This window comes from Petaurus breviceps, unplaced genomic scaffold (assembly GCF_028583685.1).
Source record: "Petaurus breviceps papuanus isolate PSGF00001 unplaced genomic scaffold, PetGlider_PUasm1.0 227, whole genome shotgun sequence".
NCBI classification, from domain to species: Eukaryota; Metazoa; Chordata; class Mammalia; order Diprotodontia; family Petauridae; genus Petaurus; species Petaurus breviceps.
This window is the reverse complement of record NW_027185896.1, coordinates 10,504,579-10,524,954: the sequence shown is the minus strand read 5'-3', so window position 1 is coordinate 10,524,954 and position 20,376 is coordinate 10,504,579. Positions and strand designations below refer to the sequence as shown.

At 43.6% G+C, this 20,376-nt stretch overlaps 1 protein-coding gene across 1 annotated transcript in view; it reads left to right on the top strand.

The window, feature by feature from the left end:
• The first annotated feature begins 9,792 nt into the window (after nucleotides 1-9,792).
• The window catches only part of BSN (bassoon presynaptic cytomatrix protein), a 239,918-nt gene continuing 229,334 nt past the window's right edge, over nucleotides 9,793-20,376 (top strand). The window contains exon 1 of the mRNA XM_069095712.1: nucleotides 9,793-9,888. The gene's annotated coding sequence lies outside the window, so the exon portion shown is untranslated. The remainder of the gene's footprint in view (nucleotides 9,889-20,376) is intronic.

Sequence of the window (20,376 nt, the reverse complement as noted above, 5' to 3'; positions counted from 1 at the left end):
CCATTTCACAACCCCTTGACATCATCCCCTACCATTTCCTTCTTTATTCCAGACTCAGATCAAGAGGTGGTTTTTCCCCCCTTCCAAAGGCTACTACCCCTCTTACACATGCCCTCGATCATATCCCCTCCCATCATTTCTAGCAGATCGCCCCCACTCTCATCTCTTCTCTCTCACTAGCCTTCATTTCTCATTATCTAGTGGTTCCTTTCTGGCTACCTATAAATGCATGTGACTCCTGGAAATGACCACCACTCTCTAGATGTGGAGTGACCAGGGAAGAGGATGGAGGGACTATCACCTCTCCCTTGTTCTGGGCACTGTTCATTCAGCCTAAGACTTTACTCACTGTATCAGAGCCTCTCCTACAGATTCCAGGGATTCTCACTTTGGAGATGATTAAATTCATCACTAGGTGGCGCAGTGGATAGAGAACTAAGCCTGGAGTCAGGAAGACCCATTTTCTTGAGTTCAAATCTGGCTTCAGATGTTCACTAGCTGTGTGACCCTGGGCAAGTCACTTAATCCTGTTTGCCTCAGGTTCTTTATCTGTAAAACGAACTGTAGAAGGAGATGGCAAGCCACTCCAGTATCTCAGCTAAGAAAACTCCATGGGGTCACGAAGAATCCAACAGTACTGAGAATGACTGAACAAATGTACCAGCACTGTATGAGAGGCTGAGGTTACAAACGCTATACATGAAGAAATCTCTTTTAGCAAGGAACTTGTATTCTGTTGGGAAGACAAAAGAAGAGGGTATATATGTATATACAGAATAAATATGAAGTAAAGAGAAAAAATACAAATAAATACGAAATAGCCAAAGACAAAGAAATTAAGGAGGGAAGATATTAGCAGTTGCAAAGATCAGGAAATGCTTCATGTAGAAGGTTGTGCTCAAGCTGTGCCTTAAAGAGAGATCCTATGATATGAAGGTAAAGAGGAAATTCTTCCCAAGAGACAACCAGAGCAAAGTTATAGACAGGGGACGGAGTATTGTATGTGAGGAACAGATAGAAGGTTGAAGAGCAGAGTGTGGGAAGGGAAGTAATGTTCAGTGAGACTAGAAATATAGTTTGGGGTCAGATTAGCTAAATAGAAGATTTTAGATTTTATCCTAGCGGTAATAGGGAACCACTGGAGTTGACTGAATCAGGTAGTGACAAGATCTGTGTTTAAGGAAAATCACTTTGACAGCAGTGTGTTGGATGGATTGGAATAATATGAGACTAGTCAGGAAATCAAGCTATTGCAACAAACCAGTAAGTAGTTTAGGAATGGGCCTGAACTAAAGTGGCTGTTGTGTGAGTAGAAAGAAGGGGTCAGATGGGAGAGATATTGTAGAGGGAGAAATAGTAAGATTTGATCACAGGTTGGACAGGTGGGGTGATGGAGAGTGAGGATTAGAAAGTAATGCCAAGATTACAAACCTGGGAGATTGGAAGGATGACGGTTTCTTTGACAGTAATAGTGATGTTGAGAAAAGATCGTTTGGTTGAAAAGATAATGAATTCAATACTAGACATACTGAGTTTGAGGTGTCTCTGGGACATCCAGTTTGAAATGTCCAATAGACAATTTATTATTATTATTTTTTAAGCAATCGGGGTTAAGTAACTTGCTCAAGGTTACACGGCCAGTTATTTCTGGGTGTGGTGCTGAGTGTCTGAGCCTGGGATTTGATCTCCAGGTCGTCCCAACACTGGAGCTGGTGCTCTTACTCGCTGAGCCACCTGGCCGCCCCAAATGTTCTTTTTTTTTTTTTAAGCAATCGGGGTTAAGTAACTTGCTCAAGGTTACACGGCCAGTTATTTCTGGGTGTGGTGCTGAGTGTCTGAGCCCGGGATTTGATCCAGGTCATCCCGACACTGGAGCCGGTGCTCTTACTCGCTGAGCCACCTGGCCGCCCCTAGGAGAACAATTTCTTTTTTTTTTTTTTTAAAGCAATCGGGGTTAAGTAACTTGCTCAAGGTTACATGGCCAGGTGTTTCTGGGTGGGTGCTAAGTATCTGAGCCCGGATTTGATCCCCAGGTCATCCTGACACTGGAGCTGGTGCTCTTACTCACTGTGCTACCTGGCCACCCCTCCAATAGACAATTGATGATGTGAGACTGAAGTTCAGGGGAGAGGCTAGGGCTGGATATACATATCTGTGAGTCATGTGCCCAACCCACAGGAGTTGATGAAGTTACTGTAATGTTAATGGACTATGAAGATCTTCCCCATCCGTTAATAGGCCTATGTGATCACATGTGTTCAATCATGGATGTCTTACTGCTTTGAGCTCCGGCCCAGTTGTGATACATCCTGAGTTACATAAAGGCCACTGGGGGAGGAACTTTCCTAAAGGGAAGCTTGCTTAGGGGAGGCTTGCTTGTAGGAAGGCTTTCACATCTTTTGGTACTAAGCTAATTAGGCACTGAGTCATGAGGTTTGTGATGCCTTCTGGCTCGGAGTCTATTAGTTGAAAAATATATATACTGGGAGGTTAGTATTTTATTTTGGGGGTTCATTTATGAGAAGGACCTTTTGATTCCCTGGATGGGACTCTGTGTAGCTGTGCTATCAGGCCATCCTGGGTGTGCTAGGGTGCTTGCTAATACAGTTACTAAGAGGGAGACTGTCGTGACAAAAGAGAATAGGGCCTACAACAGAGCCTTGGGGTACACCCAGTTAGGGGTGTGATCTGGATAAGGAGCTATCAAAGGAGGCTGAGGAGTGATCAGACAGGTAGGAAGAGAACCAGGAGAGAGTAGTGTTATGGAAACCTAGAGAGGAGAGTATTAAGGAGGAGAGGGTGGTCAACAGTGTTAAGTACAGTAGATTAATAAGGATAAGGACCGAGGAAAGATGAATGTATTTGCAAATTAAGAGATTATTGGTAACTTTGGAGAGAGTCAGTTCAACTGAGTGATGAGGTTGGAAGCCATACTGCAAAGGGTTGAGAAGTGAGTCAGAGGAGAGTCAGTGGATGCAGCAAGTTTAGATAGCATAGGAGGGTGGCTGGAAAAGGGAGGAGAGATTAAGGACAATAGTTTGAATATGTGGTAGCATCTAGTAAAGGTTTCTGAAGGATGGGAGAGACTTGGGCATAGCAGAAGGCAGCAGGGAAAAAAACCCAAGAAAGGAAAAGGAAAAGGGGTAGAGGGAGAGAGAGAGAGAGAGAGAGACAGAGAGAGAGAGAGAGAGAGAGAGAGAGAGAGAGAGAGAGAGAGAGAGAGAGAGAGAGAGAGAGACAGAGACAGAGAGAGAGAGACAGAGAGAGAGACAGAGAGACACAGAGAGAGAGACAGACAGAGAGACACAGAGAGACAGAGAGAGAGAGAGAGACAGAGAGAGACAAAGACAGAGACAGAGAGAGACAGAGAGACAGAGAGACAGAGAGAGACAGAGAGACAGAGAGAGAGAGAGGGAGAGAGGGAGAGAGAGGGAGAGAGAGATCTTTGAGGTGGCAATGTTATAGAGAAGATGGGAGGGAATGGGATCAAGTACAGATATAGAAAGGTTGGCAAAGAAAAAGTCTATGTCTTTGTCAGAAAGTGAGAAAAAGGAGGAAAGAATTGGGGAATAATGTCAAAGGGATTTTGAGATGAAGGGAAAGAAAGAAGAGGCAGCTCAGGTTGAATGTCCTCAATCTTTACACAAAGTAATAGGCAAGGGGGGGGGTCAGGGAGAAAGAAAGACAGACACAGAAAGAAACAGAAAGACTTGGGAAGGAGGACATATGAGAGATTTTAGAAGGAGAAGAGAAGGTTTGAAATAGCTTTTGCGGGGAGTGAAATAGGGAATCAATTAGAGAGAAATAGAAGGATTTCCTTGCTGCAACAGGATCCAGTTGAGAACTTGATTTGGCATTTGACTTTAAAATAAATCCCTCTGATCAACCAATCAAGTCATACCAAGTATAAAAACATTACTGAGAACCAATAATTGGCAAAGTCCCATGTTTAGTTAAGGTATGGGGAGATAGCAATGATACCACCTTCTTGGAGCTTAGTCTCATCGAGGATACAGAATTAATACAGGAAAAGTTAAACAAGAAAAAGATTAAAAGAATAGTTCAAGATAACAGTAGAAATGGTATCACATTAGGAAATCATGCTTTATGAAGGCTTCAGCACAGTAATATCTGTGATATAATGAATTGGCAGACTGGAGAAGAGCTGGGAAGGCTTCTTGAAGGAGATGGGATTAGAAGAGAGTTGGGGAGGAGAATAGAAAAGTAACTAATAATAAACTATGCCTTGAACCCAAACTTGAAACTCTTCTGAATAGCTTTCCACCCCTTGGCTCTTATAGAACTTGTCACCATGGCACCTACACCTAAGTGAATGTGCATGTTTGAGAACGAGTGCGTGCGAGCGTGTGTGTGTGTGTGTGTGTGTGTGTGTGTGTGTGTACTGGCTAAGTGCATGGCATTCTTTCCCTCTAAGGGATAGCTCCCCAGACCAGTTCTGTGCTTCAGAATTAATTGTCCCCATAGGAGTTACAGACTTCTTTCTCTAATCCTAGGGAAAGCCACATTTTCTGATGTGCCAGAGGAAAATAGAACTTCCCCACTCCTAACTAACAGTGACACTTACTGTCATATAAATGCTGAGTCAAAAGCAGAAGTGAGCTGGGCCCTGGTACATAGGACCTTATAGCCAGTAGACATTTATTAAATATTGAATTGAACTCAAGTTACTTAGCTAGAATGTGCATACCTGCATATTCGGTTTGGTACAGAAGTCACCTGATTATTTCTCATCAATTACCCCCCTCCTTATAAAGAAGTCCTTACTGGAATTATCTCAAATGTAACATCAAGTATGCAAATTAGGTATTGAGTATGCAAATTAAGTATTGATTTCTAGTCTTTATGGCAACTTCCACTCAAAGTGCTAATTGACTGTAAACAATTGCAAATACAGTAACCAAACATTCATGTAACTGATTTCAAACACTATATGGCAAAGGAGAAAACACTGCAATTATTTTTTTACCAAAGAAGCAGACTACTGCTAAGTAATCCCAGAGTGTCCAAACCGATTAGTGAAGCAACTTGACTGATGCAAGACCCATGGATAAGATAGTCACTCGAGAGTAAGAATTTTGAGTTTCCTTTTCTTACTCTTCTCTCCTCTGGTACAAAGCCAGCAAAAGGCAATAAGAGCTAACAGCTACATACTTATAGAGGCAGTCAGGTGGCTCAATGGATGGATGCTGGGCCTGGAGTCAGGAAGATCTAAGTTCCAATCTGGCCTCAGACACTTACTGTGTGAACCTGGGCAAGTCACTTAAACTCTGTTTGCCTTAGTCCAGTAGAGAAGGAAATGGCAAAGCACTTCATTATCTGTGCCAGGAAAATCCCATGGATAGTACTGGCATGCTGTGGTTCACAGGGCCATGAAAAGTTGGACTCAACTGAACAACAATATATAATATTTGAATTTTTTTCTGGAAGCTCAGTGGTGCAGTAGATAGAGTGCCAAGCCTGGAGTCAGAAAGGTCTGAGTTTAAATGTGCCTCAGAGACTTATTAGCTGTGTGACCTTGGGCAAGTCACTTAACCCTGTTTATCTTAGTTTCCTCATCTGTAAAATGAGTTGGAGAAGGAAATGGTAAACCACTCCAGTATCTTTGCCAAGAAAAGTCAGATATGACAGAAATGACTGAACAAAAAAAACCACTTGAAATTTGCAAAGTGCTTTGCATATATTATCCTGTTTCATCCCCACAACAACACTCTTAAGATAGGTACTATTATTATCCCCATTTTACTGATGAGGGAATTGAGTCTGAGAGAAGTTATGTAAGTTTCTCAGGGTAACACAGCTTGCAAGTACCTGAGGTAGGATTGTAATTAGGGTCTTCCTGACTCCAGATCTAGCACTCTATCCACTAGGCTTCCTTATTTCCTCCAGTAGAAAAGACAGTGGAGCAAAGCAGGAAGAAGAGTCATGGAGGGACCTGGCCCATTCCTAATATGACTAATTTAGCTCTGACAAGTTATACTTCTAATGTCACTATAGTCCAGGGAGACATTTGGGAACAATTTTGAAAGGTGGATTGCCACTTCTGATCAAGGTAACACTAATAATGTCTCATCTAATCCATTTCTAAGCACTGGGAAAAATGCACAGACTTATAAAATGGATCCAAATTGACCTTGTTCTATAAAACCATTACTTAGAATGCCATTGAGGATCTGGAATTAGGCAAGGGGGTCTTAATCTGTGAACTTAAAAAAAATGATAACTATATTTCAATATAATTGGTTTCCTTTGTAATACTACACATTTTATCTTTCTGCATTTAAAACCATCTTTTTTCTCTGAAAAGGGTAATATAAACTTCACCTGGCTGGCAAAGAGCACAGCACACACACACACACACACACACACACACACACACACACACACACACACAACTCCTACTCTTAGGGTGACTAGATGGTGCAGTGAATAGAGCACCAGCCCTGGAGTCAGGAGGACCTGAGTTCAAATCAGGCCTCACACTTAACACAAAAAACTAGCCATGTGACCTTGGGGAAGTCACTTAACCCCAATTGCCCTACCTTCCCCCTCCAAAAAAAAAAACCAACTTCTCCTCTGGAGAACTATTGCATCTCTGCTTGTCATAAACCCATCACCAGAAGACAAAGAACAGATGATTCTGAAGAAAGTTTGAATGGAAGTTTCTGCAAAGTATGATGGTGCTGAAAGGTATCATTGGCACTAACCCCCCTGGGAAGCCTTGGGAAGGGGGGAGTTTCACAGGAAGGACAGGATCCTCCCCACAGTATCTGCAGTCCAGGCAACTCAGGCTATAAAAGGAGTCCTCCTAATGGCTCCCAACTCCCCTGTGGTTCAGAGCTGGGCTCTGAGGAGACACCAGGGCTTTTCATATGCAATAGCAATGCTTAACAGCTGTTGCCCACTGGCTTGAGTTTAAATGAGTTTTAGTTTGCTTCTCTGGTCTCCTAATATCCCTGATTTTATTACTCTAAAGAGAATGATAAAATACCATTCCTTAGTAAATGGTCTTCATGAGATGCTGTGGTCAAAAAGAAATTCACCATCTGGTGGCCAACCTTCTGGTGAGGAGCCTTCACACACAGTTATCCAGCATGGTCCTCAAATGACAGACACAGAATCCATCACTGGGCATGTACCTGAAACCCTTCTGGCTTGGTAGATCTTCCAAAATTTATGCTTCACTGCTATAACTTCCAACAACCCAGTGCCACTTTGCTGCCATGATGAGGCACTGGAGGACTTTACTAAAGGACTTCACTGTGAAGAGATGTGAGTGCTTGGTATGATTAGTTGACTGCAGTCTTCCCAGGCAAGGATCACATCCCCTGACTGGCCAATATTCTGACTTCCCCCGCTTTCCTGCAAAATGTAATGGCTTCACAACCTTTGCCACCACTTTTCAAAGACATACTCTTTTTTTTTTTGCAGGGGGGAAGGCAGGGCAATCGGGGTCAAGTGACTTGCCCAAGGTCACACAGCTAGTTTTTGTGTTAAGAGTCTGAGGCCAGATTTGAACTCTGGTCCTTCTGACTCCAGGGCCGGTGCTCTATTCATTGTGACACCTAGCCACCCCAAAAGACATAATCTTCCACCCTCCTGCCATTCCCCATGTTTCTAGCACAATGTTTTCAAGCTTTTTCATCTATGAATTACATCCTGTGACTCAGCCCTTGCTCCACATATCCTCCCCTTCTCCACTGCAGGGTCTGCTAGCCTTCCAAAAGGAAGCATTGGCAGTGTCTTTGATAATAATTGTCACCATGAAATAGGCTATTTGGAGCTTTGAACTCTAATCCCCCTCTGTTTCAGGGGCAGTTTGTCTCAGGCAGGAAATATGCTTAGTTCCTTATCCTAAACTCTTCCAAAAATTCCCAAGAAAATTAAAGAAAAAGATGAGTCAGAAGTCAACATGGGTTTCTTTTTGGTCTCAATGTTTCTTAATCTTTATGTGTGGCTTGATTTCTTCTAGTTATCATGTCCTTGATAATTGGATGGAGGATGTCAGAACAACTGAGAAAGTCCATATCTGGAGCAGGCTGAGCTCCTGAATGCCATCACAATCAGGATGTGGACTGCAGCTGGGTCAAAGGCTGCCTATGAAAGCAGAGGGTCTGAACAGAAATCTAATTGTTGCTGAACTTGGGGCAGAATTATTGCCCTTTTCCCATTGAGATCCCCGTTCTCTCACTAATTTCATGTGACTTAAAGCAAGTCTCTCCCCCACTCCTCCCTTCAATTTCTCTAAAAAGAAAGGATTGGATGTTTTCTAAAGTTTCTCCCAAGTCTGACAATATTTTTAAAAATTTTGTAAATAGTATTTTATTTTTTTCCAATTACATATACAGATCATTTTAACATTATTTTTTTATAAGATTTTGATTTCTAAATTTTTTCTCCCTCCCTCCCTTCTATCCCTCCTCCCAAGACCACAATCTGATATAAGTTATACATGTGCAATCTTATTTCCATATTAATTGTTTCCATAATAAAATGTTGTGAAAGAAAACAGAATGAAAGGGATAAGCCTCCCAAAAAGACAAACAACAACAAAAAAGTGAAAAATAGTGTTTGACCTGCATTCAGACTCCATAGGTCTTTCTCTGACTGTAGATAGCACTTTCTGTCATGAGGCCTCTGGGATTGTCTTGGATCACTAATATTGCCGGGAAGAGCTAAGTCTATCATAGGTGATCATCACACAATGCTGCTGTAACTGTACACAATGTTCTGGTTCTGTCCATTTCACTCAACATCAGTTCCTGTAAGTCTTTGCAGGTTTCTCTGAAGTCTGCCTGCTCATTTCTTATAGCACAATAGTATTCCATTACATTCCTTTACCACAACTTGTTCTGCCATTCCCCCATGGATGGGCATCCCCTCCATTTCCAGCTCTTGGCCACCACAAAGAGAGCTGCTATAAGTATATTTGTACATGGGGGTCCTTTCCCCTCTTTGGGATACAGACCTAGTAGTGACATTGTTAATCTAAACCTTGCGCTACCTAGGGCGGGACGCCCCGCCTGTAAGTGCTGAAGGAGTGGACCGCTCTCCTCTCCCTTTCCGGGGTGTCCTGGTCACTCTGCTTGCTCCCCCGCGTCCAGCCCGGTCGCCCCATCCCCCAGGCCTCCCTCCTGACTCAGGGGAGGGTGGGGCATAGGCGCCGGCTCAAGGGAGCTCTACAGTAAGCTCCTTCCTCTCGAGGGTCCCCGGGGCGCCTCAGGGGGGGGCAACTCTACAGTCCCCGTCCTCACGCTCCCCGCCGATGCGCTTCTCCCGAGACCCCGCACGTCCCGGTAGAGGGAGGCGCAGGCGGGCACAGGGGCGGGAGGCCGCGGAGCAGCCCCCCAGCAGCAAGAACAGCAACAGCAGCATCACGCGCGGCTCCGAGGCGCCCGAGGGGTGTGTGCAGAGCAAGGGGCGGGACCTGGCCCAGGAGGGGCGGGCCGCGCATGCGCCGCGCCTGGCGCCGCTGGTGGAGCTGGGAGATGGCGGCGGCGGCGCAGCGCTGAGCGTGTGAGCAGCAAGTCCGGGAGCCGCCGGCCCGGCCCCCCCTCCCTGCCCTTCCCTCCCCTTCCCCTCCCCTCCGGGCCCCTCTCCACCGCTCCGACCCCGCTGTCCGCGCCCCGCCATGGGCAATGAGGCCAGCCTGGAGGGGGGAGCCGGGGACGGGCTGCCGGCGGCGGGTGGCCCCAGCCCCAGCCCCGGCCCCGGCCCCGGCCCCGCGGCGGGGAAGGCGCCTTCAGCACCAGGAAGCGGACAGCTCCCCTCAGCCGGAGCTGCGCGTGCGGCCACAGCCCAGCAGCCTCCGGGCCCCGGCCCTGGCCCCGGCCCCGGCCCCGGCCCCGGCCCCACAGCCGATACGGCCAGGTAAGGCAGCCCGGGCCAGGGGGGTCCGAACCCTCCCTCGCAGCCGCCCCGGACTGCAGCGGCAGAGGCCCGGCCCCGGCCCCCTCTCCTGGGGGGGAACGTCGTGGGCTTGTCCAACGAGGATGCTTTGGGTTAATGGGTCTGGAGAAGGCTTGGGAAGGTTGGGGAGGGAGCAAGATCTCTGTGGGCAGGGGGTCGTGACAGAACAACAGCAGGAAATAGCTCCCGTTTCTCCAGTGTCTTAGTTTTACAAAGCTGCTTCCTCACAACCAGTACTGGGTGGTAGATCCTGTGAGTAGTATTATACCCATTTAATAGAAGAGGAAGCCAAGGCTCCAGAAGGTGGAGTGACTTGTGAGGGGGTAGCTGGATGGAAAGGATAGAAGACGGGGCTCCTGGCTGGGTGAATTCTCAGCCCCTGGTGGGGGAAGGGGTGCAGTTATCAGGGATTAGGGGCGTGAGTAGGTGCAATCATCTTCATCCAGGGAAGATGGAACTCTGGATTCAATTGGGGTGTGTGGGAGGAAGTGGGACCGAGGGAGGGGGTGCTTGGTGTTCGTGCTGGAAAACTGAGAGAATAGGGCTTAGCTGAGAGAAGAGCGCTTGGGTCCATCCTTCTGATAGGGACAGAACAAGTAGTAGGGCAGCCAGAGCACAAATAAGATCTGTAGGGGAAGTGAAGGAAGCTTGGGGCAGAGAGGAGGTGGAGGAAGAAGGAAAAAGACTGAGTACAATCTGCTAGGACTAGGTATGTTGAGAAGAAGCCCACCCTGAGGCAGGATGCAGTGTAGTCCAGTGAGTGAGCTGGAGGAGTTAGAGTTCATGGGCAAAAAGGGTTCAGATCAGGGCTGCATGTATGTGTGTAGAACAATATAGCTTATTGGATACTAGCATCCTTTTTTCAAGCTGTACTTTAAATCTTGTCTCATCCAGTGTGAGCAAAGCAGTCAGCTGGAAAGTGTTCCTTTTCTGCACCCAGCTAGATCCCAAGCCTTTTCTCATCAGTGCATTAGCTTAGCGAAGTGTCCGTTTTTTATTTCACAGTCTGGAACTCCACACCAGCACATTGTACCCCAAATCTGATTACTCTAAATGCAGCTGGTTTGGAGTATTAAATAGGTGATTATGTAACCTCAGCTCTGTAGATCTAGCTACATGGGGGAAATTGCTAAATGAAAAGATGTTATAGCTATCTGTAAACATTTTCTCTTCATTCCATGGTCTGAGAAAAGCACCAGTGAAGGTGCTTCATTGGGAGAAATATGTCGTGTGAAGTAGCTTCATATTTGTGGTCTATAGAATCGTACAGATACAATAAATAGTAGCATGAATATGGGGACATAGTGTATACATTTAGGATGCTAAAAGCAACTTAATTAACACAACACATCTAGCAGGGTCATGAGCTCTACCTGTAGCATTTAGTGACAGTCAGTATTTTGATGTTAAATTAAAATTGTTTTGAAATCTTCTAGCACCAATTTTCTTCTGTGTCACCTTAGATTAAAATCTAAGACAGAAAACTCAGGGGAAGATATGAAAAAGCACCCTAAAAACCATGAAATATTTGATAGAATGTTGGAGAAATGGCTTGGAAATAGATGTTAACTGAAATCCTGCAAAACCAATCAAATGGTTATAAATGCAGTGTAGGGAAAATGCCAATCAGTAATAAAACAACACCCTGAAAACTCACATAGGCTACCAGGAGATGACAGGTTGAAATGGAAGGCATTATCTCTGTACCATTTTCTTTAAATCAAACAGGCTGGAGTCACAGTGAAGCTAGAGATAGCTTTGGGATTCACTCTGAATCTGGTCATTTATGCTCCTGTGCTTTTCTGTGTGGGAGCTAATTGCCTGTGATGGAACATTATTTTTGATTGTTCAGCTGTCCAAGTATGTATCTATTTCCTAACAACTCAAATTTCTTAGACAACTGGAAGTAATGAATGGTCGTTATTGAAATTGTAAGCCTGCCATTGCTGGGCTGCTTTGCAAATCAGTGCTATGAGCATTATTTTTATGAAGACAAAGATAGGGACATGTGTTCATTTCCCATGAGTTATTTTAATCTACTTAATATTGTACCACTCCTAATATTGTGAGCATTCTTCATTTTGCTGCATATTGTAGTGGTATTTGGATTTTGGCTAGAGGCAAACTCCCTTCTGATAAGCTGTAGTGCTTCCACTCCCAGTGAAAGTCGAAATAACAGAACATAAAAAACACCTTGTCCTTTGGAAGTTCTTGATATAAGGGAACTCAGTATTTGACTTCTTATTAGCAGACTGGCTCTTTTGATTATGGTGGATCACACTTTGTAATGCTCCCACCTACAGTTTTTATAAAAATACAAATTTTATTTTCATTTCCGTTAACAAGTACCAATATTTCAACAGAGCATAAGAAAATAAAATAAGAAAAATGAGCATGTAAGATGAAACTCAAAAAAATCCAACCACAGCAAAAAACAAACAGCTCAAGAACATGAATGATTGCATTAGTGTCTATACACTTGTTATTTACTAATCATTAACCCTGCCCTAAAATACTGGTTTATTCATCTTAATGTGGAAGTACCCATACAATCCAAGCTTTTATGATACTTTTTCTCATCTTCTTTTCACTTTGTAACATGCATTTGTTGCTATTCTTACTATCTTTATGTAACTATAGTCAATGTATATTGTTCTACTGGTTCTGCTTTCTTTGCTCTGTATCATCACCATTTGAAATATCTATTGAAATTGGGTAGTGTCAAAGGTCAACTCAGAATAGTGGAAGCAAAGACCATTGCCTACAGCTGTTGTCCAGTTTTACAATGAGATCACATTTCATTTGCATTTCACCATCTATCAATACTCAGCAGCAAACAGACAGAGGGGGAAAGATTGGGGAACATTTTCCACCAAAGGTTGGGAACTGGGGGCAGACCTCTGGGATCTACAAGCAGCTTTTCCCTGGGACCACTTCAATTCCTTGGCTTGTAGGAAAACAGAGAACATGGGTGGGCAGTGACAGAGTGACCCTAGTTGTTGGAGTTGCACAGGAGAGGTCCTCCTTCTTATTGTCAGGTTGGAGGCTCTGGAAAAGCAAGGATCCTTTTCTCTAGCTGTAATTCAGCTTGTCACATTGGCTCAGCCAGAGCAGCACCTAAACTGTCTATCCTCCTTTTCCTTTAGCATCAAAATGGCTTCCCATTTCCTCCTGTCAGTGTCCTGGGTCCCTGCTGCCAAATTTAGCCTGTTCAGCTCTGTGCCACTGATGAACAGATTGAACCATTGAGGGAAAAAGACCTGAGAGATGCATTTCTGAGTATTCAAAAAAAGAGCAAAAAGGGAAAGGATGGTATATCTGCTTAAAGCAAATTCACAAATTTAGCGGTGATCTTTCCAGTCCAATTAATTAAATTCAGTTCAATTTATTTGGTGCTTACTGTGCCTAACACACTATGCTGTATGTTAAGGGACATTGAAAAGTGATGAAAACATGGCCTTCATTCCTCATGGAACCTGCTATCTAGTAGGGGAGATTTAAAAAAAATTACATATACAAATAACTGTAATATAAGGCAGAATGTGCCAAGATGATGATTGGGAAATAGTATGATAATTAAAAGCCTCCTATAAGATGAATGAAAAACAGGAAGGGGGAAATAATCATCTCACCCAGTCACAAGAGAATTAAACTGTTTATTAATATAATGCCATAATAAGAGCCCTTGTTACCAGGAGCAACTTCTATATTTTCTTATACTATGCTGACTTAGCGTTGTACCTGTGTTGACACTACTCTCAGAAGCCAAGTGGGGCAAGAGAGCTTGATCCAAATCCCTGCAAATGGCAACACCCACAGTCCTGCAGCCTGCTACTTAGTGTACAGAAAGCCAGAATCCCAGGAAGGGTGATGGAGAGCTGGGCGTGCAAATGCTTTTCCACAGGTTTTCAATCACTTTTTCAAGGCTACTCTTCCCCTACTTGACCCAGATTGCTTATGATCTGTTTCCAAATCAGTCTGGTAACAACTATTTCTTGAGTACCTACTATGTGTAAAGTCCTAAGTTAGGCCCTGAGGGAGATCCCAAGCTGAATAAAATATAGCCCCCACTGTCAAGGACCTTAGAGTCATGTTGGAGAGACGGCATGTAAAAAGTCAGATGATGATACAGGACAAGACTATGAGATGCCACAGGATGGTAAATGATTGCCAGGTGAAGGCTAAGGCAAAGGCTAATAAGCACCTTCAAGGAAATGTGGTGTAAGAGAAACAGCATTGGTTTTGGAATCAAAGATTTTGACTTTGGATCCCAGCTCTGCTGCTTCCTATTTGGGTGATTCTGTCTCTGACTCTGTCAAATTGTTGCATACTAGAGGGGTCAGAGAAAGCTCCACAAGAAATGAAGAATTTCCAGAAGGGAGAAAGGAAGGATTTATTTAAAAATTTATCAAGTACCTACTATGTGCTAGGCACTATGCTAAACACTTTAGAAATATTGTCTCAATTGAACCTCAAAATATCCCTGGGAAGTGGCTGCTATTATTATTCCCATTTTACAGGCAAGGAAACTGAGGCAAACAGAAGTTAAGTGACTTGCTCAGGGTCATATAGCTAATAACTATCCGAGGTTAATTTCAACTCAGGTCTTCCTGACTCTAGACCCAGTGCTCTATCCACTGTGCTACCTAGCTACAAGAATTGAAAAGAACCTCATTGGCCATCTAGTCCAATCCTTACTGGAACAAGAATCCCCTCTGCAGCATACCCAATGAGTGACTCATTTACCCTTTGCTTGAAGCCCTCTAGTGAAGGGGAACTCATTACTTCCCAAGGAAGCCCACCCTACTTTTGGGCAGCCCTAATTGTTTTGTAGTTTTACCTTATATTGGATCTAAATCTGTGTCTTTGCAACTTCCTTCAGTTGCTCTTGGTTTTGACCTCTGGGATCAAGTAGAAGAGGTCTAATTCCTTTTTCATGTGACATGCTCTCTCAGTGTGGGGAGCCTGCAGCCTCGAGGCCACATGTGGCCTTCTAGGTCCTTGGGTGTGGCCTTTTGACTGAATTAAATTTTACAGAACAAATTCTTTTATTAAGGGGATTTGTTCTGTAAAGTTTGGATTCAATCAGAGGGCCACATTTAGCCTTGAGGCCTCAGATTCCGTATCCCTTGAAGATAGCTACCATCTCTTCTTTTTTCTAAGCTAGTCATTCTTGGTTCCTTCAATTGAATCTCGTGGGGCATGAATTTGAGGCTCTTTGCCACTCAGGTTGTTCTTCTCTCTAGCTTCTTAATAGCCTTCCTAAAATATGGTACCTGGAACTGAACACAGTGTTCCAGATGTGGTCAGACCAGGGCAGAGTAGATTGGGATTGTCACCTCTCTAATTCTGAATGCCACAGTTCTCTTAATGCCTCCTAAGTTTGCATTCACTTTCTTGGCTCACGTGTCACATTGGTGACTTCTTTTAAACTTTGGGGCCACTGAAACACTCAGTTCTTTTTCAGGTGAATCGTCTTGGAGTCAGGAAGGCCTGTGGTGAGGTCCTACTTCTGACACTTACCAGCTGTATGACCTTGGGCAAGCTACTTAATTTCTTAGTGTCCTGATCTCTAAGAAGATGCTTACAACTTGCCAGGGCCATAAAGGAGTTTCCACTTCAGTAGCTGCCAATTCCTATGGAATAACAGGTTCAGATTACCTTCCCCCTGCACTAAAGTGTGAAGCTTTACATTTATTACTATTACATTTCATCTGATTAGATTTGAATCACTGTGCCATTCTGTTAAGATTGTTTTGAATACCAATTCTGTCATCCAACATGCTAGCTATCCTTCTGAGTTTTGTATCATCTGTAAATTTGATAGGCATGCATCTATGCTTTTATCTAAATCATTGATGTGTTCATGTTAAGTAGCACAGGGCTAAAAACAGATTCTTGGGTCACTCCCCAGGAGACTTTCTACCAGGTTGATTTGAACCATTAACCTTTGGGTCAGGGTATTCAAACAGTTCCAAATACACCTAATTGTACTATCCTCTAGCCCACATCTCTCCATATTTTTCACAAGAATATCATGAAAGACTTTATCAAATGCTTTGATAAAATCTAGGTGAACTATATCTGTAGTATTCCTGATCTACCAGCTCAGTAACTCTGTTAAAAAGAGGGAATGTTAGTCTAGCATGACTTGTTCTTGATGCTGACGATGATAAGTGCTTCCTTTTCTATGTTTATTAACCATCTCTTTAATATTAGGTGGAGAGTGGAATAAACATTTATATAGCACCTACTATGTGCCTAGCACTGTGCTAGACATAATTTTTTAAACAAATATCCCATTTGATCCTCACAACAACCCTACTAAGTAGGTGCTATTATTATCCCTATTTTACAGTTGAAGAAACTGAAGCAAATGGAGGTTAAGTAACTTGCCCAGGGTCATTCAGTAAATGTCTGTGACTGGATTTGAGCACAAGTCTTCCTCACTCTAGGCCCAGTGCTCTACCCCCTGCATTACCAGCTGCCTCTGCAGCTGCTCTTGGAGGAGCTGGAATGTGAGCTAGGGTTTGAAGCATGAGTCGGATTTATCTAGACAGAGAAAAGGGAAGGGGTGTTCCTTCCCCAGTTGGTTGTTTCCTTACTCCTATCCACCTCAACCCTACTCTGTGCCCTCTCCCTCCCCATGCGCCTTGCACTGTGATTAACAAATTTCCCTTCTTTTTATGCCTTGTACTTTCTTACTTCTTCCATCTCCTGGCTGTCACTGAGACCCTACTTACTCCTGATGACTCTACTTCATTTGATACCCTTTTTAGTGCTAGCTACCTCGATGGTCACAATGGAGGAGTCAGAATATTCCCATGACACTTCTGTACTCTCCCTGTACTAACTCCACTGAATAACCTTTTCTCCTTTAAGGTTCTTGCTATCCAAATTTATTCATCTAATCCAGGTCATGGTAGTGTTTAGAGGCATCTTGGTGGCACAGTAGATGAAGTGTTGGATTGGGGCTCAGGAAGACCCAAGTTCAAATTCTGCCTCAGACACAGCTGTGAGACCCAGGGCAAGTAACTTAACCTCTTTTCTTGAATTTCCTCATCTATAAAACAGGCAGAATAAAAGCCCTTACCTCCTAGGGTTGTTGTGAGGATCAAATGAGGTGACATAAAACCTCAAAGTGCTATGTAAATGTTACTATTATTATTTTGGGGCAGGTAGGTGGAGCAGTGAATAGAGTGAGGCCTGGAGTCAGGAAGACTCAGGTTCCTGAGGTCAAATCTAGCCTCAGACACTTACTAGCTGTGTGACCTTGGGCAAGGCAGTTAACCCTATTTGCTTCAATTTCCTCATCTGTAAAACAATCTGGAGAAGGATCTGGCCCACCATTCTAGTATCTTTGCCAAGAAGACCCCAAATGGGGTCAGACATGACTGAAAGATAACTAAACAAAATTATTATATTTATATGTGGACCATGTAGACATCTCCTTCCTTCCTCAATGAGTTCACTGCGTGACTCACAGTCTTTCTCTTTTCCATCTGTCCTTTTCCTCATACAAGAGGACTTCAGCATATATATTGATACACCTTCAAATACCATAACTTTCTAGTTCCTCAGTCTGCTTAATTCCCAAGACCTATTCCTCCACTTCACTTCAGCCACACGCTGAGATAGTCACACCCTTAACCTTGTCATAAGCCGCAGCTATTACATTTCCATGCTTATAAACTCCAAAATTTCTTTATCTAAACATATACTTTGGCCATTCTACCTTTCTCTATGTCTTATGACACCTAATACTGTCCTTCATCCTCATCAGAACCTCCATTCTCTTCACCCCTTTATTCTTTCTCAAACCATCACTTCTGCATTGGTTATATTCCTCATCCATCTTTGTGAACCAACTCAATTCTATATTGTTCTCTGTTCTTGAATCCTTTGCCCACTTGTCCTGTTGCTGACCATGCTGTGCTAAACCTCAGCCTTGGATCATTCCCACCTTCCACCCCCTTCAGTGCTGCTACATGGAGTTGGAGGAGGTCATGAAAATGTGTCAACGGGATTGATTGCAAATTTATATTATCTTAATTCATTATTTATATTATTATTATTTTTTGCCACAACAAGGCAAACATTCTATTCTTCCCTAATCAATTTGTTATCCACTTTCAAGAGTGGTTGTTTCAGACTTCTGTCTTTCCTCAGTCCTTCCCCCATCCTCTCACCTAAGGACCTATGAGGACTTTGCCTCACACTAAACTGAAAAAAATTGAGGCCACCTGCTTCTTAGAGCTCTCCCTTTCCCCCTCCTCCTCATCTAGAATCATTTAGACATCTTCCCTTACCATCTCCTCCTTCACTCTAGTCTCTTATGAAGACTTAGCCCTTCTCCTGGCCAACCCCTCTACATGTACTCTTGATCCCATGCTCTCTTGGTCTTCTCCAGCAAATTATTCTCACTATCATCCCCACTTGCTTTCTTATTTTCAAACTCCCCTTATCTACCAACTACTTCCCTGCTGCCTACAAATGTGCCTTTGTCTCCCTCATCCTTAAAAAGCCCTCATTTGATCCTACCATCTCCAGCATCTATTGGCCTATATCTCTTTTCCCTTAAACTCCTTGAGGAAACGGGCTACATTCAATGCCTTCCACTTCCTGTCCTCTTAATTCTAAGCCCTCTCCAGTCTGGCTTCTGATGTTACCATTTAACTGTAACTGCCCTTTCTGAAGTTACCAATCATTTCTTCATTGCCAAATCTAATGGTCTTTTCTTGATCTTTGTCCTTGATCTCTCTGCAGCCTTTGATGCTGTTGGTCACATGCTCTTCCTGGATTCTCTCCTCTCTATATGCCGTTCTGTTTCTCTTCCTGTCTGTCATATTGCTCTTCAGTCTTCTTTGCTGTTTTTTTTTTTTAATCCATGTCATGCTCACTAACTATAGGTGTCCCCAAAGGCTCTGTTCTGGGCCCTCCTTTCTTTTCATTTTATACTATCTCACTTGGTGATCTTGTTACTTTCTGTGGGTTCAATTATCATCTCTATGAAGATGATTCCCAGACCTGTGTATTCATCCCTAGTATCTCCAAGCTACTGTCATGCATCACTAGCTATCTTTTGGACATCTTGAGCTGTTCCACATGCCTGGAATGCTCTCTCCCTTCACCTTTTCCTATTAGTTTCTCTGGTTTCCTTCTATACTCAGCTCAAATTCTACCTTCTGCTGGAGACTTTTCCCAGCCTCACCTCACTCCTCTTTCCCTTTCCCCCATAAGGGGCTAGTGCCTTCCTTTCTCAGGTTACTGCCATTTATTCTGTATATATCGAGGCACCTATATGGTACAGTGGATAGAGTGCTGGGTCTGGAATCAGGAAGGCCAGAGTCTGCATCTGGTCTCAGACATTTAGCTGTGAGATATTTGGGCAAGTCAGTCTCTGTTTACCTCAGTTTCCTCCACTCTAACAGGGGGATGATAGTAATAGTACCTACTTCCCAGGGCTATTGTAAAGCACAGTCCTTGGTACATAGTAGTGCTATATAAATGGTAATGCTATTATTATTATTATTACATCTTGTGTGTGTACCTTATTATTTTCCTATTATCTCCTTTGTTAGCATCCCTGCAGTCAGGGATTTCTTTTTTATTTTTTAGGAGGGGGAGGAAGGGCAGTTGGGGTTAAGTGACTTGCTCAAGGTCACACGGCTAGTAAGTGTGTCAACTGTCTAAGGCCGAATTTGAACTCATGTCCTCCTGACTCCAGGGCTGGTGCTCTATTCACTGCACCACCTAGCTGCCCCTCAGGGATTTCTTTTTTCTGCCTTTGCATCTCCATTGCTGAACATAAAGCACTTAATAAATGCTTTTTGACTGATTGGAGATAATGGAATATGAGGTGGAAATGGTGAGTAAAGAATTTGTGTGGGTAAGTTTTCTCTCCCAGACGAAATCTTTGATGAGCAGCAAGTTTCCTTCAGATGTTTCCAACCAAAAAGTTCTATCTGCTAAAGAAATATCTGGACCCAAAGAGAGGTGTTATTCAAAGTGCCTGGCTCCGTGCCATTGTAGGGAAGAAGGATGTGGAAATGGAAATTTTGGGTGAACTTAAAGTTTGCTCAAGTGGATATTCATATATAACTTAGCTCATCAAACCCATTAGTCACTGCTCTTTGATTCAACCATCAGACTCAAGAGGTTCCTATAGGAACTGGGTGTGGGGGCATACACTTATAGATCGTAATGCTGTGGAGGCCTGAGATGCAGCAAGGCTATGTAGAACCAGTGTTCTTGACAAGTCCTGCACAAATATGGTGGCCCTGGGAGTGGAGGATGTTTAAGGTGGGGCAAACTGGCCCATATCAGAGAAATAGAACAAGTTAAGATTTACATATCCTCCTTCTCTCCTCTGACACTTTCCCAACTCTGGTGCATGTCCTCATCTCACTCCTGGACTGTTTGAAGAACCTGCTGGTGGCTCAAGTCTCT